Consider the following 13,846-nt stretch of genomic DNA (forward strand, 5'->3'; position numbering starts at 1 on the left):
AACTATTCTTGTCCATTCTTCTGCCGCCGCAGAGATGACGACTCTGCTCCTGCAGTAATTCAGAGCAGCTGGCGTAGAAATGTGTGAAAGGGCACCTGTATTCTGCACTGAACTCTGCTGCTCACGGAAGGCTGGCCGTGATGGCTCTCACTGCAGCGCCAATAGCACAGCGGCCGGAGCAGAAAGCCAAAAGCTGTGGCTTGATTACAGTGGATGGGATGTGTTGAAAAATGCAGAATACTCTATGGATCTTTAACATAATTGGGAAAGGCATAGGAAGAGGCAGTTGCTAGAAGCTGAAGCTAGAAAAATGTGAATTAGATACTGGGCATTATATTGTAACAGAGAAAGTGAGAAACCACTGGAACAAACTATCAAAGGGAAAGTGAATTCTCCATTTTCTGACAAGACCAAAGGAGAATGAAGAGCTGATAAAAGAAATTCCTTTGTCAAAACAAAACGTATTTTAGTCAAACAAAAAGAAGAGTGACAACAGTATTTTATGGTCCGTCATGTCCAGGAGGCCACCCTAATGCCTAACAGTACGTTCTGCCTGTAAATGTTGTGACTCTGCAAAGCATGTTAAAATGTAAATGGTAAAGTACTGCTTACCAAACGGAGAACAGAGGAGAGGGCTCTGAACAATGCGCTCCGGAGCCCGTGCGTTGCAGCAGCTGGCACTGCCAAGGGTGCCGGGAGGGCGGCGGGGAGCGCTGGCTTCCGAGGCCCTGGGAGCACAGGCACGACACGGCTCCAAGCCTGTGAGAGTGGCACTAACTAAGCTACTTGTGAGCAGGGCCAGGAAGCCAGTGTCAGGCACCGGTCTTCAAGGGGAACAGCTTCACCTCTGGGGCAGCCAAGCTGAGGCAGCAGCTGAATAGGGGCTGAGAAATCACAGTTTTGGCATAGGCCACCCGAAATGGCAGTTAAAGCTCGAAATCCATCACATCCCATTATAGTCCTGGGCTCTGGCATCTGCTGGCTTCATCCAGCTCAGATGGCATCTAGTTGCTTGTTTTGCAAAAGCCTCTCTGCAGTGTGTCAGGGGTTTTGTCCCTCTGCCCATTAAAGTAGCAATGTTTCATCATCTTCCATGTTAATTTGATGGACAACAGTGAAGTCACCGGAGAACCTCAAGGACTTTCTGGCTGGCTTGATCTCCTGTTATAAACTGTAGCCTTTTGTTGGAGAAGAAAGCTGAAATTATTTCTTTAAAAAATATCTGAAGTTACCCGGTCTAATAGGGAGCTCTGAGATCTGTGCTCGAATTCCCCATAAATTACAACATTGCTCCTTTAAAATTTATCCAATCCATCAGGAACAGAGAGGGATTTTAAAATTTTTTTTAGCAATAACTTTTGATTTTGAATGGAATTCACTCCAGAGGGCAGAACTTTTTTTTTTTTTAAACTTTTTTTTCCCTTCATTGTAAGGAAGATTTGTAAAGGGGCAGGATTGTGGCTATTATTAGAGTCCTTCCTAAAGAAAATCATCAAATCCTTTACAGCACTAGGCAGATCTGGGCTAGAAAGTATAACAGGATGGCATAGAGCAGCCCAGATAGCAACAGAAAGAAAATGGAGCAGGAAGAAAGAAAAAAATGGAAACCCAAAAAGAAGAGCAGACGCCAATTAGAATTCTTACAGGCTGCAGCAAGGGGCGAGTATAAGAAGCTGCAGGAAGAGAAAGGGTAGAGTGGATTAGTGTTAATCAGAGACACAGGAAAGTAGGAAAGGTTTTAAATGAGCTTTAAAAAGCAAAAATTGAGTTAGCAGCTCGGAATAGAATTCCAGATCCATCAAGTCTAAGAGCAAAAATAAAATGCAGAATACTAGAAGATACAGCTGAGTCCTAAGCAATTAACTTCTGAAGGTAATAAGACATTTCTTTGGAAGTGGAAACTTCTCTCTCTCTCCGGCACTGTTTTCCTTATCCCAGTGAAAGGGTGCATTTAGTATTAGAAGAAAGTGACTGCCATCTGATTTCTTTTTCACTGTCCTAATGGTACATACATACAGCATCCTGTTACAGGAAAATTAGGCACTAAGGAACTAGAACTTGCCCAGTCTCTGGCAATAAATTTGCCCAGTCACATAGTCCAGATAAATTGCCGCTGGAGCTGGGCGAGTTACACCAGGTAACAATCTGGCACAGTGTGGGGGCTGAGGGTGAGTTCCAAAATCCACTGAAGTCATGACTGACTTCCATAGGCATTGGAGCAAGAAGGCTGGACTGTGAGGGTAGAGGTTCTCCTTACAGCTCTGAGATACTTAACATTTCTATGCTGCCGGTTTAACTACCTGTAAAACAAGGACAGTAGCACTTAGTCACTGGGGGTGGGGGGACAGATATATGAAAAAAGAGGGGGGAAAGGAGAAAAAAAAAGAATCATGCCACTGATTCTCTGTTCTTAGAAGCTGCACAATGCTATCATTAAAAAACCCTGTTTCTAGCTTTGGCTTTATCTGCAACATAAGAAAGAATAGTATGGTGTTTGAGTTTTGCTTTTCTTTTACATATGAATCATCGTTAAAGGCTAATGAGGAAACTAACACTACATGAGAAGGTTGTTTTCTCCTTAGTTAAACACTTTCCTTTTCAAAGCTCTATCTATTCCTAGATTATTATGAATTTATTATTTGCTAAACAAAATCTTAAATCACTCCCCTTTTGTTTCCTTACATTACGTCATCATAAGTAAATGCAATCAATGCCTTAGTTCCAGTTGTCGGTTCTGGATCTCTGCACCACTGGATTGCCAGCAGAACAAACTTCATCCAGGCAAAGCACAGACATGGACACCACATCAGCCAGAGCTCCTGGCACGGGGCGTGCACCAGCTTAATGCTTTAACGTTGGCATGGCACCGGCTGCCGAAGGGCGGACAGTGCCGCATCCAGCGTAGTGTTAGAGTAGCACAGAGAGTCAATGCCTAATGCAGCATAAAACCTGCCAGCACCATGCCAAACCTTCCACAGCTTTTTTGGACAAATTTAAACCAGCCGAGTATATGAGATCCATGTTTTACATCCCATTGCCACAGTGGTTTGGATCCAGCGCTAAGCCTTGAAGTCGCAGTCTGGTCACACCCAAGCCTGCAGTCCATTTTTTTGCTCTCTAGTTACAAGGAAGGAGCACTGTGATATGATAATGCATCACGGAATGTGGACAAACCCTGACAGACATGTCCATTTTCTGTGCACTGGGATATATTATGGTGATGAAAGCAACGTTCCTGGCATGGTAGAGGAAGATGGAACCTACATTACATCCTCAAACCAAACCACCATGCGTGTGGGGAAAAGATGAGCTCTCAGAGAACAGAAAAACAAAGTTTGCTCAAGCTGCTTGCTCCGTGCCAGGGGTGCACGTGCCAGCTTTTGCATTTGGACGTGACTCTGCTGATGACCAAAGTTACACATCCCCCCCCGCCCCCGACTCTGAAAACAGGGGTTTGTGACAGAAATGCCTACACAGCTGTAACAGCCACTTCTCAAATGTGCTGCTGCTGCTTATGAACCACAAGAATAATATGGCGAAATGTGCCGACTTTTGCAGTTTTCCCCTCTTTTGTTGAAACTAACGAGTCACGATTAGAGTAATGCTTTTCTGTGACTCCAAAACCATTTTGCTTAATGAGGTACTAAGTCTTTATAATTAGGCCCAGAAGGGAACTGGGACGTGGCCCCTTAAGAGCAATAATTATTTAGGTTATTTATGGTAATAAAAATTTGAAAATAGGAATTCTTCCTCAGAATGTGACTATTTATTCTTTTACATATTGCCTAACAGCCAATTACCCTATTAAGGCAACGTTTTGTTGCTAAAGACATTAATTGAAATGTAAATTAAATGTAAATCAGCTAATTAAATTGATCTGTAATGAACTTGTCATGCAGGCCTTTGAGATCAGATGCATTTTGCTAATAAACAAGTGTTATAGTGGTGCCATTGCTCACTGGAGTTAAGGTTGTTTAACGTGTTGTGTCGATAGCACTCTCCTTCCCCAAATTCAAAGGTCTGGATTGTGTCATTGGACCTCAGAATGAAGCTGGCACTGGGAGTTTCCAGATTTGTTCCCTTCAATTATTTCCTGATCAACTTCATTGCAAGGCAGGGTGTTCCCCTAATGGTGAGTGCTGCGCATCCTATCGGGGTGCAGTCCAAGCTCTGGCTCTTCCTTCTGCTCCTCAGAAATGATAAAGCATTTTGTAAAACCCCTCGCCAAGTCTGCTGCTGCTGTGTCAGATGGCTTCTGGAGGGGTTAGTGTTATTTCTCTCTCCGTGCGCTGTGGCCAGTTCAGTAAGGGCAGTCAACCCTCATGGCAGCGGGTAGACATTCCTGAAATACAAAGAAATAGAATGAGGAATGAAGCAATCGGGATTTGCTTGGCGATCGTGTTGACAACATACAAGGTAAACATCAAAGCTGACATCATCAAGTCAATACAGCAGCAGGAGAATGAGCCAGAATAACATTCTGCGCCATCCGTAACACGTGAGTAACCTTAATCATCAGTGTGTTGGCTTGTGTCAAACTGTAAATTAAAGGGAAAGAATATGAAGCTCTCAGTTCTCCCATGAAATGATCAGTTTTCATGCAGCTTCATTTTGAGCCAGACCTACTAAAATTTCTGGCATAAATTCAGGTCCTGTGTTGAAGATATCTTGGAGGATAGAGGTCTCTCCCCTGCCAGGTACATGGACAAAACTCATTGCCTACAATCATGCAAAAGTAAGGTAAACGTCACGTATTTTGCATTTGAAAAACCTCAGGTCAGCATCTTATAAAATCCATTGCCCGCTTCCATTCAAATAACGCAGACATTTTGTGTGTGCTGTCATAAAGCTCAAGCAAATGTGACAAAAAGGGCTGTGCAACCGAGAGAATAGAAATGCAGTTTGCAATTGTGAAAATGCTTTTGCATAAAGTTTTCCTGGATCCATTGAGCCATAGTTGCACCTGAGCATTCATACATAATTGTTCTGTCTTGAATAAATCTGGTGCTGCATTTATAACTTCCCCTACCCAGAGACCCTTCCACCCTGCAATCCTTTGGGGCCTGGGGGTATTTAATAAACATGTCAACCACCACTCTTCTTGAGCTTGAATGCAGCATCTTGTTTTTTCCTACTGAAGAACACTCCAGTTTGAAGTTTACAGAGCAATTAAGGACCCTCATGGGGCCCCTGATATGTAGAGATTGTCAGCATATGTAGATCAGTAATTGTCAAGTTTCTCCCAAAGGCCTGAGAGCTCTTAGTCAAATTCCAGAGATCATCAAGTGTTCAGCTTTCAGTGGGCTTTGTCATACACAACACAGTGGCATAATTCAACTGCAGTGCTTCTTTTCTAATAAACTTTTGGATCCGGCTATGTTTCTATTAATTTCTTTTAATTAGCTATGATCGCAAAATAAAAGTGAACATCAATCTAAAGCTGTAAGTTGGCTGCTTCCAAAAAGACACCCTGGGAATAGCTTTCTCTTCTAAACTGTTGGGGTTTGGGGACCACACTTACTGCCGTGACTGGGGAAGGCCCAAGGGAGGACAGAACCCAGCAGACTGAAGGCACAAACCGTTGTCTCCTTTTCGGCTGAAGCGGGCACAGGTGATTGAATGATGCTATCGTCTTGAACTATGTCTTCATCCACCGTTGGCTTGGACTGTGGCTCAAATTTTAGTCTTGTTATTCACTAGTTTTGGTGTCTTTGAACATTCATCTAGATAGAAACAAAAAACAAAACCAAAAAATATTTACTTTAGAAATCAGAGAAGGAAATTAGTATAAGGACCCCCACAACCCAGGCTGATGCTGTAATGGCTGTCTCCAGCATCCCCCAGTGCTGAGCCCTCTGCCCCCACGCTGGGCAATCAAATATGCACCTGAATTTAATATTCATTTGCTTGAGTGTTGAAGAGGAGTTGTGCTGGCCTGCTTTGTATCTTGCATGGTTCAACCCTTGAAGATCAAATCACTGCTATATTAAATATAGTGGTATTCCCTGGAAGCCACGGTGTAGCAAAAGCAACTGGATGAAGCTTTTGTGCACTTAGGACTGGCCTGTGCGTATTCTGCCAGCTGGGTCCTCTGCTGTGGTTCCCATGTGCATCGTGCTGTGGTCCCAGGGTTTGGAAGGTACAGGGTGTTGGTTATTGGCCTGCAGCCATCGTTTGAGTCCTGCTCCATCAGTGTCGTCCTGTGGACAAAGCAAGGAGTATGTTGTTACGTATCATGTAACTATGGCAAGGAGTAAGTTGTTACAAATCTCTGTGGATTTTCTGACCTACAATTTGAGATTTTCAAAGCCACATGTGGGATCTGAAAGTTTGATTCCCAAGAAAATAAAGAAGAATTTGGCTTGGAAATTGTGAAGGCAGCTTTAATAATCTTCATTACAGCATGTTATGTAAAAGAGCTAAATTATTACTCACACTTCCTAGGTGTAACAGAGGACAACCTATCTGTGCTTAAGGACTGACAGAAATCTCGTTTACCTCAGACTGCCCATGCACACACCTGTGTGCAGTTGCACGGACACTCGGACATACATGCCCAAGTGAGCAATTCTTTTCTCAGACTGTGCTGGCGAGTAAGACCCCGAGAAACCCTGAAAGCCTTTGTGCATCCAGGCAGAAGATCTTTATTACCTCCATCACTGGACTTGCATAGCACTTCTTCCTCTGTAAATCCCGTCTTATTTGTCACAACTTATGCGCATCTTCAGTGCTGGAATAGTGGCAGCTCTGAAGACAGATCATTCGCTAGCCCCGGAAAAGCCAGAGGAAACATCCAACACAAAGGATGACCTGAAGGCAGCAGGTAATTTCACAGTGGTTTTCTGCAGCCTCAGGCTGCAAAGCTCTGTCATTTTGCCTCCAAATCTCTAAAGTGCTCGAGCCCCTTTGCGGGCTAAATCCTCATTTCACCAAAATCACTTAAATTCTCCCCATCACTTAGTAACACCTATCGGTGAAGGGGCTTTTCTCCACTTGGCGCTCTGCATATGGAAGAATGTAATGCTGCTTTCTTTTCAGAGGTCAGTTTTTATGCTAGGGTATGAAAACTGGATCCGAGCAGCATGAACAAAGTTGGGCTTTAAGTAGCCCAGGAGGAGAATCTCAAGAGTCCCAATGCGAAGAAGAAAAAAAATCCTCACATTCTTCCTTGATGATACGTCTCAAAATTATTAATTTTTCTTGTCCTGTATCATATCTTAGGGCAAGCTGCTTTTCCCGACTGAATTGCAACGTGGTGTTTGGTTCAGTGGGTTTAACTGAAGCGTGGCTATCTGGAAAAGGCAGTGTTATCTGTAATAAAGTAACTCCTTCAAATTTACTTTCTTGATGTTATACTTTGGTTGGGCTGCCAGAGTCTTAATGCCTGGAAAAGTATCTGTCACGCAGGGCCTTCATTTTAAAGGACTGTATGTTTTTATGGGCTGGATGGCGTCATGTGCCTGCAGTGATTTTGTCAATGTATTCCTGCGAGCGAGCCAGCCTGAGCTGTGTGCTAATTTCCCATCTCCTCTTCACTGACGACAGACCCTGGCTAAACGAGATTTCAGTTTTGCTCACTGGACTCTTCTTTCCCTGCCCTCCCTGAGCTATATTTTCTAAGCACCAATTGCACTCCAAAATTAAAGATGAAATTTAAAGATTAGGGACTGCAGGTTTTTTTTTTTTCCAAAGGCATTCTGATGTCTCATACTCATTGATTGAGTTAGGTATCTAAATCATCCAGAGCAATCTGTCCCCCATCCCAAATTACGTGCTGTAAAAGGCCAATTTGACTTTTTAAATGCTCTCCATTTTAATCGCCTGCTGTGCAATTAATACAATGTGTAATAAACAAATTGTACGAGGCGTGTTTGGGGCACTTGTGGGGCAGCGCAATGGATCCCACTGACTGCTGTGAATATAAATGCCAGAAATATCAAATACCATGTGCACCAGTCTTAGTCCCAGTCAATTCTAATTGCTTTAGCGGTCTGACTCCAAATTCAGATGTACCGTGGTGTGGCTGAGGTCAAGATACAGTACTTGATTCTTATCTTAATACCACTTTAGTACTGTAAAGGTCAAACTGAGCATCATCCAAGGAGAGGAGGTAAGGGTTCTGTTAATTATTCTTTTCTCCACTCCTTGAACAAAGGAATGAAGATTGTGTCTCTGCTGAAAAGCGTTCTGCCGTACTGCATATTTAAGTTAAAAAACAAGGAAGAACAGAGGAGCCATTCCTGCAATAATCCTTAAATGAGCCTTCTTGAGCTCTACCTGAAATCTTACAGCACTTGCTCTGCCAATCTTTCAAGCTACAGCTGTACCAGTCAGAGGCCAGGGAGTGCAGCATTCCCCATCCAGGCAGGGGTAGCTCCCAGTGCTGACCATTAAGAAAATCCAGCTTTGTCTACTGAGTAACAAATTCAGAAAACATTAAATCCCTACGTTCATTTGTAGACAGACATTCTTGCTGTCGGAGGAATCACTGACTCAGTGGGGCACGAGCCTGGAGCCACCCTTTTCCACTGGCTTATGACTGTCCCGTGTGAACGGCTGTAAAGCACCTCCAAACAGGGATGTTCCCTCTATGCCAGTGGTAGCATTTTGTTCCCTGTTTTGCCTTGGTTTTTATAACTCTTAGGTAGAGACACCGTAAATCTGGGTTCAGAGCTGGTTTTAGTTGAACTCAGCTCACTGTTCTACTGACTGTTATATGCTGTTACCATTAACTGCATCCATTTCCCAGTTACCTTCCAAAGACCACATGCATGAGACATTCTTTTGTTCCTTCTCTGAAGGCAGTAAGCAAAGTCATTGCTAAAACCAGTGTGATCCCTATCCATAGCCATTCTACTCATTTCGTTTTCTGATCTCTAAAGTGTTAACAGCTGAAAGCAGGAACATGAAAACCCACCATAGTGAGAGCTGATTAAAATTCAGCCCACTGTATCACCCATAAATATGAAATAAAGAATACATGGCTGTGATTAATCATCCATAAATGGCCGTTGCCTGCTTCCTCTATTCCATACAAACACAATACCCGTATTTATTCAGCTCACCCAAAGAGTAAAAAGCAGATCATTCCTATTTGTCAGGATCTGGGATTTAAGCAAGTACTTAAAAGTGAGGGCTCTGTGCTTGTGTATCTGTGGACATGCACACACATCTGCTCTTCTGTCTGATTTTCAATATTCATGAGAAAAATCCAAACATTATTGGTTTTTTTCAAGGTGTACTTGTCAATAGATCAAAATGCATTGAGATGCAAAATCACAGCAATGTGAGCTTCAGTTAAGGAATTTTTATGATATTAGAAACATCAATCTCTAAGGATTGGTAATAATAGTACTATTAAGAAAGAATGTTTGTGTTGTTATGCCTTGCAATGTGGCCAAACCTGAGAGCTACAGTAGAAGCACTGGAAAAAACAAAACAAAACGAAACGTGATGCACAGAAACCAGACCTGTAGTTTGAAGCACTGGTGGGTAAAGACTGTGTACAGCAGTTGTGAATGTGCCTTCGTTAAAGCACCAGCTTGCTTGTTTGTGGTTCAGCTCAGCTCACCGGAGCGGAGCTGCCTGTGCCATTGTCTCCCTGGCAAAGCACAGAAGCATTTCTCTTTTGCTGTGGTTTACAGTCCAAGGGCTGCATCCATGGATAGACTGCTGCATCCAGTGCCTTCAGCCTCTGCTGTCACTTGGGTGCTGGGTACACCAGGCTTCTCTCCAAAATACTGCCTGCACAGGCATCGCAGCGCTGGTCCAGGAACAGGCGGTGACATTCAGGAAATTTGGTCCCTCTTCCCCTGTCTTCCTGGATGTCTTTAAGCAAATCAGTTGTTTCCTGACTGCCCCAGTTCCCCTCACTGTTAAAAAGGGATGACGAACTACAAACCTCATTAAAGGCATTGCAGATTAAGGAGTGAAAAATCCCACAAAAGAGCTAAATATTGGTATTATTACACTGCTTGCTGCAAAATGACCAGTAAAACTGTCAGAAACGGGTAAAAGAAACAGGAAACAGACTCAAAGAATGGATGATGTTGGAAAGAATCTTGAGATCATCTTGTCCATCTCCTCTGCTCGGGCATGGTCAGCTAGAGCAGGATGCCCAGGGCTATGGCCAGCTGGATTTTGAATGTCTGCAGGGATGAAGACTCCAACGCCTCTCTGGGCACCCTGTTTCACTGTTTGACCACCTCCACAGTTAAAAACTGGTTTCTTGTGTTCAGATGGAATTTCATCTATTTGTTTTAATGTGTGCCCATTCTCTCTTGTGTAACGTGTGGTCCCTGTACACCCTGGAGCAGCCAGCGAGCCACAGATGGGGACTGCATGTGGCTAGATTTGATCTGAATTAGTCCGGTCACCTTTGAAACCCTAGCATTACCTTTTCCCTGCGATCTCCCTCAATGCAAAATTTGGCTACTTTTGCTTGGAGACCAGTATCAGCTTGTTAAACCAGTGGATTAACAGCCTCACATTTCCTGGACATGCTCTGGCACCATCCTAGGGCCCAACACTCCTCAGAAGTTAGCAGAGATTGCCTAGCAATAGGGAGCCTTCCCCGGGCCAGCCTGCCGAACTGTAAAACACAGTGATTACCACTGCCGCCGCCACCAAAAGACAGCTCTTTCAGTTAAAAAAATAAAGCTCATGCCTAAAGATGTTATCATGCATAATTCAGGGAAGAAATCCATACTGTATTTAAAAGATTACATCTTATCATCCAGGGTACTTATTAGCTTGATGATTTAAAAGTACACGGGGATAGAGTCTTCCCTGCTATCCTGCGCTGGCATCAGTGCAGCTGTGCTGATGAATGCCTGGCCTCGTGGCTTCTTCTGGGACTGAACTGCTTTTCTGATGCCAGAACAGGCCCAGGCAGGGTTGGGATGCCCCCGATCCATGGCGAGCAGCCCTGCCCCTGCCTGGGTGCGTGGTCCGTGTGGGTTACGCCATCTGATGCCTGTGGCTACACCAGGGACCGCTTCTTTCTTCCTGTTAGGTTTGGTTAAGTTTATGGCAGGCAGTAACAAGGGGTTAGTGGCGTTTAGCTCCGCTGATTAATCCCCTCTCCAGAAACACACAGCACTCCCATCTTCCCGACAGCACAAGAAAATGCTCTGGGGCAGCCAGGGGCTGTGTATGTTGGATGTGCTTCTCCTTCTCAAGTACAGAAACCCACGGCTAGTCTGCACCACTGCTGATACGTGTGCTTCTGATCATTATTATTGTTTGTATTTAACTTGCCTGTAGCTGTTCGCCCAGAGGACTCAAAATAACAAAGGATTTTGGCCTATATGCATTTAAGAGTAAGGGATTAAAAACACGTCTGAGCGTTACTTCTACCCCCAGGCATCCCCTCCACATCACGCAGGCATGCACGCAGGACAGTGGCCACAGATGCGCTGATATACTCATGTCAAATAAGCCGCAATATGCATCTCTTTGTCCCTCTCAGTTGTGTGTATGGTCAAGTCCAATGTTTTGAACCTACAGCCTGGAGTACAAACACGTTTTTATACAAACTGTAGGCGTTTGGACACTGAAATGGTGAGGAGCCAAATTCAGGAAAATTTACCCTGGACAGCACTAGTTGCTCTGATGGCCCTTGATGATTTCCAGATACATGCCCTTCCCAGAACATGCCCTTCCCAGAACATGCCTTCCCTTTAACCTGGCACGTTTCATGCTGCATGCCACCCTAGCTCAAAACAGGGCTTAGGTTTCCACCTCTGGCCTCACACTATGCGGACTGCCACCATTTTTCTAAATCAATGAAAATTAGAGATTTCTTTTTTTTTTTTCTTTCAATCCATACACGGGCTGCTCTCTATCCACTTAGAGATTTGAAATTTATAGCTTAAATTGTTTTAAAATGGCATTGGTTCCAGGAAACAGTTTCATTCAAATACCACATGCCTCAGGTTGTAAGGTGAACTTGGCTGTGACCATTTTTTTTTGCACCATCATACTATCCCTATTATGTCTTGCATCTCCACTGTATCAGGAGGCAGGACAGTTAGCATTCATGGCAGAACTGCTCCAGCTAACCATCTTTGTACCTATCTACGATGCAAAAATGAAGCACACTCTTCTTAGCTTTTTGATAATGGGCTACATGGATATAATAAGTGTGAAATTCTGATGAAGTTGAGCAAGGAAGCTTAGGAAATCTTAATTTGTCATCAAAGATATCTGGAGGTTGTCCTGGGCAAACAAGATTAACCCCAGAAGGTGGCATCTACACTGATTATAGTAAGTGGCATGGGGGTTTCTGAGGTTCTGCTCCCTGTGGTTTTGCACACAGCCTCTGTCATCTCACAGATCCCCAACATATTATGGGCTTGGAACTAACCAATAACCTGGGGACTGTGATGTTTACAGCCATTTCAGTCAAAATCCTCAGATGAATGGTTTCAGAGTTTCCAGGATGGCTGAACAGCAGCTTGGTTCGGCAAGAGGATATACCGAACATGCAGCGTGAGTGTGACAGAAAAGGAAGTATTTTGCAAAAATACTTCTCCCCATTTTTTCAGGGTTAAGAAGTATGAAATGTCTGCATTTAACAGCCATTATTAGTTGCAGTTTACCAACACTGCCTTGTGAGCATCTCTGATGATTTAGCCAAGCACCCACTGCCATCACTCAGCTGGCTGCTGTGGCTCAGCTGTGGAGTTGCATTCACTTCCCTCGCTGGCTCTTCTACCCTCTCCTGTCCTGCTTCAACTCACTTCAGCTGCCTGAGTCTTGGGCCACCATGTCAGAAATGGGCATTTCCTCACACGGAAGAAAGGTATCTAAAGCAATATCAGTATGAGGCAGTAATATATCGAGGGGTTTTGCATGGTAGAGATGAATCACAGAAATAAGTACTCCTCACCTTATCCTAAATCTTGCAACATCCAGTCCATAGAAGAGCTGAGAGCTGCATTCAAGATTTCTAGGGTGAAGTCCTGGCTTTATTCAGAAGAATAGCAAAACTGCTCTTCACCTAAAAGGCCCAAAGGTTTCACCCAACCCCTCACTGCTGAACCACGAGCTCTGCATGAGCCACTCCCATGCTAAAGGCACTTCCAGACTCTAACCAGTTTCCTGAGCTGAAGTTAAACCGTGCTTCTCCATCTTTTTTTCTCTGCTCTTCCTCCTACCTCTTAGTCAAGCCTCCCTGGACATGCCATGTGTTTTCCACTTGATGACTCAGGATCAGCTGCTCAAACTCTTTGGGAGTGTGACAGGGCTGCAACCGACCGACCGAGGGGGAAAAGAAATCTGCCTTAGGGGACAAAGAAATAAAAGTATGAAGTCCAACGTGGATTTGCCAGAAAACAGTTTCCCCGCCAAGAGCACGCTGCCTCCCTGCAGGACTGCACTCTGCATCCAGCACTGCAAACACCAGTGGCCTCAGCATTTCTGGCAGCACAGCTCTGTGAAGGGGCATCTTGCAACTGCCTCACACAACATGGGTAACACTTCGGACCTAAAAAAATTACACCTCTAAAAATGTATTAATCCAGCCTTAAAATGGGTCATAAATGCTACAGAACAAGCCTCATGAATCTTAGTGGTACACATATAGGGCAAAACAAAAAAAACCCACCTGCACCTAGCACCGAAGGGAAATGTGTACAAATCCTCAGGATTTGTGCAGCCTGCTTTGGCTGAAAGTACCAGGGGTAACAGCCCTAAATGTGCAAAATGAGCGGGCGACTCTTTATACTCAGTATAATTTTATGTGTGTGACGGGGGATCACAGTAGGATATTGGCTCCCTCATGACTGTGAGAAAGACTTTGTCTCCAGTGGCATAACTTGCTCTGGTACTTTTTTCTTCCAAA

The 13,846-nt window shown here is 44.1% G+C and overlaps 1 long non-coding RNA gene across 1 annotated transcript; it reads right to left on the minus strand.

Moving 5' to 3' along the window:
* LOC114012437 (uncharacterized) lies at positions 1-5,711 on the minus strand. Its single transcript, XR_003554868.2, has 3 exons — positions 5,522-5,711; positions 3,960-4,342; positions 1-2,300 (listed from the first exon to the last, which is right to left on the minus strand). It is a non-coding gene; the product is annotated as an uncharacterized LOC114012437 (long non-coding RNA).
* Between the last annotated feature and the right edge of the window lie 8,135 nt (positions 5,712-13,846).

The sequence above is a fragment of the Falco peregrinus genome, chromosome 10, assembly GCF_023634155.1.
Source record: "Falco peregrinus isolate bFalPer1 chromosome 10, bFalPer1.pri, whole genome shotgun sequence".
Classification (NCBI taxonomy): Eukaryota; Metazoa; Chordata; class Aves; order Falconiformes; family Falconidae; genus Falco; species Falco peregrinus.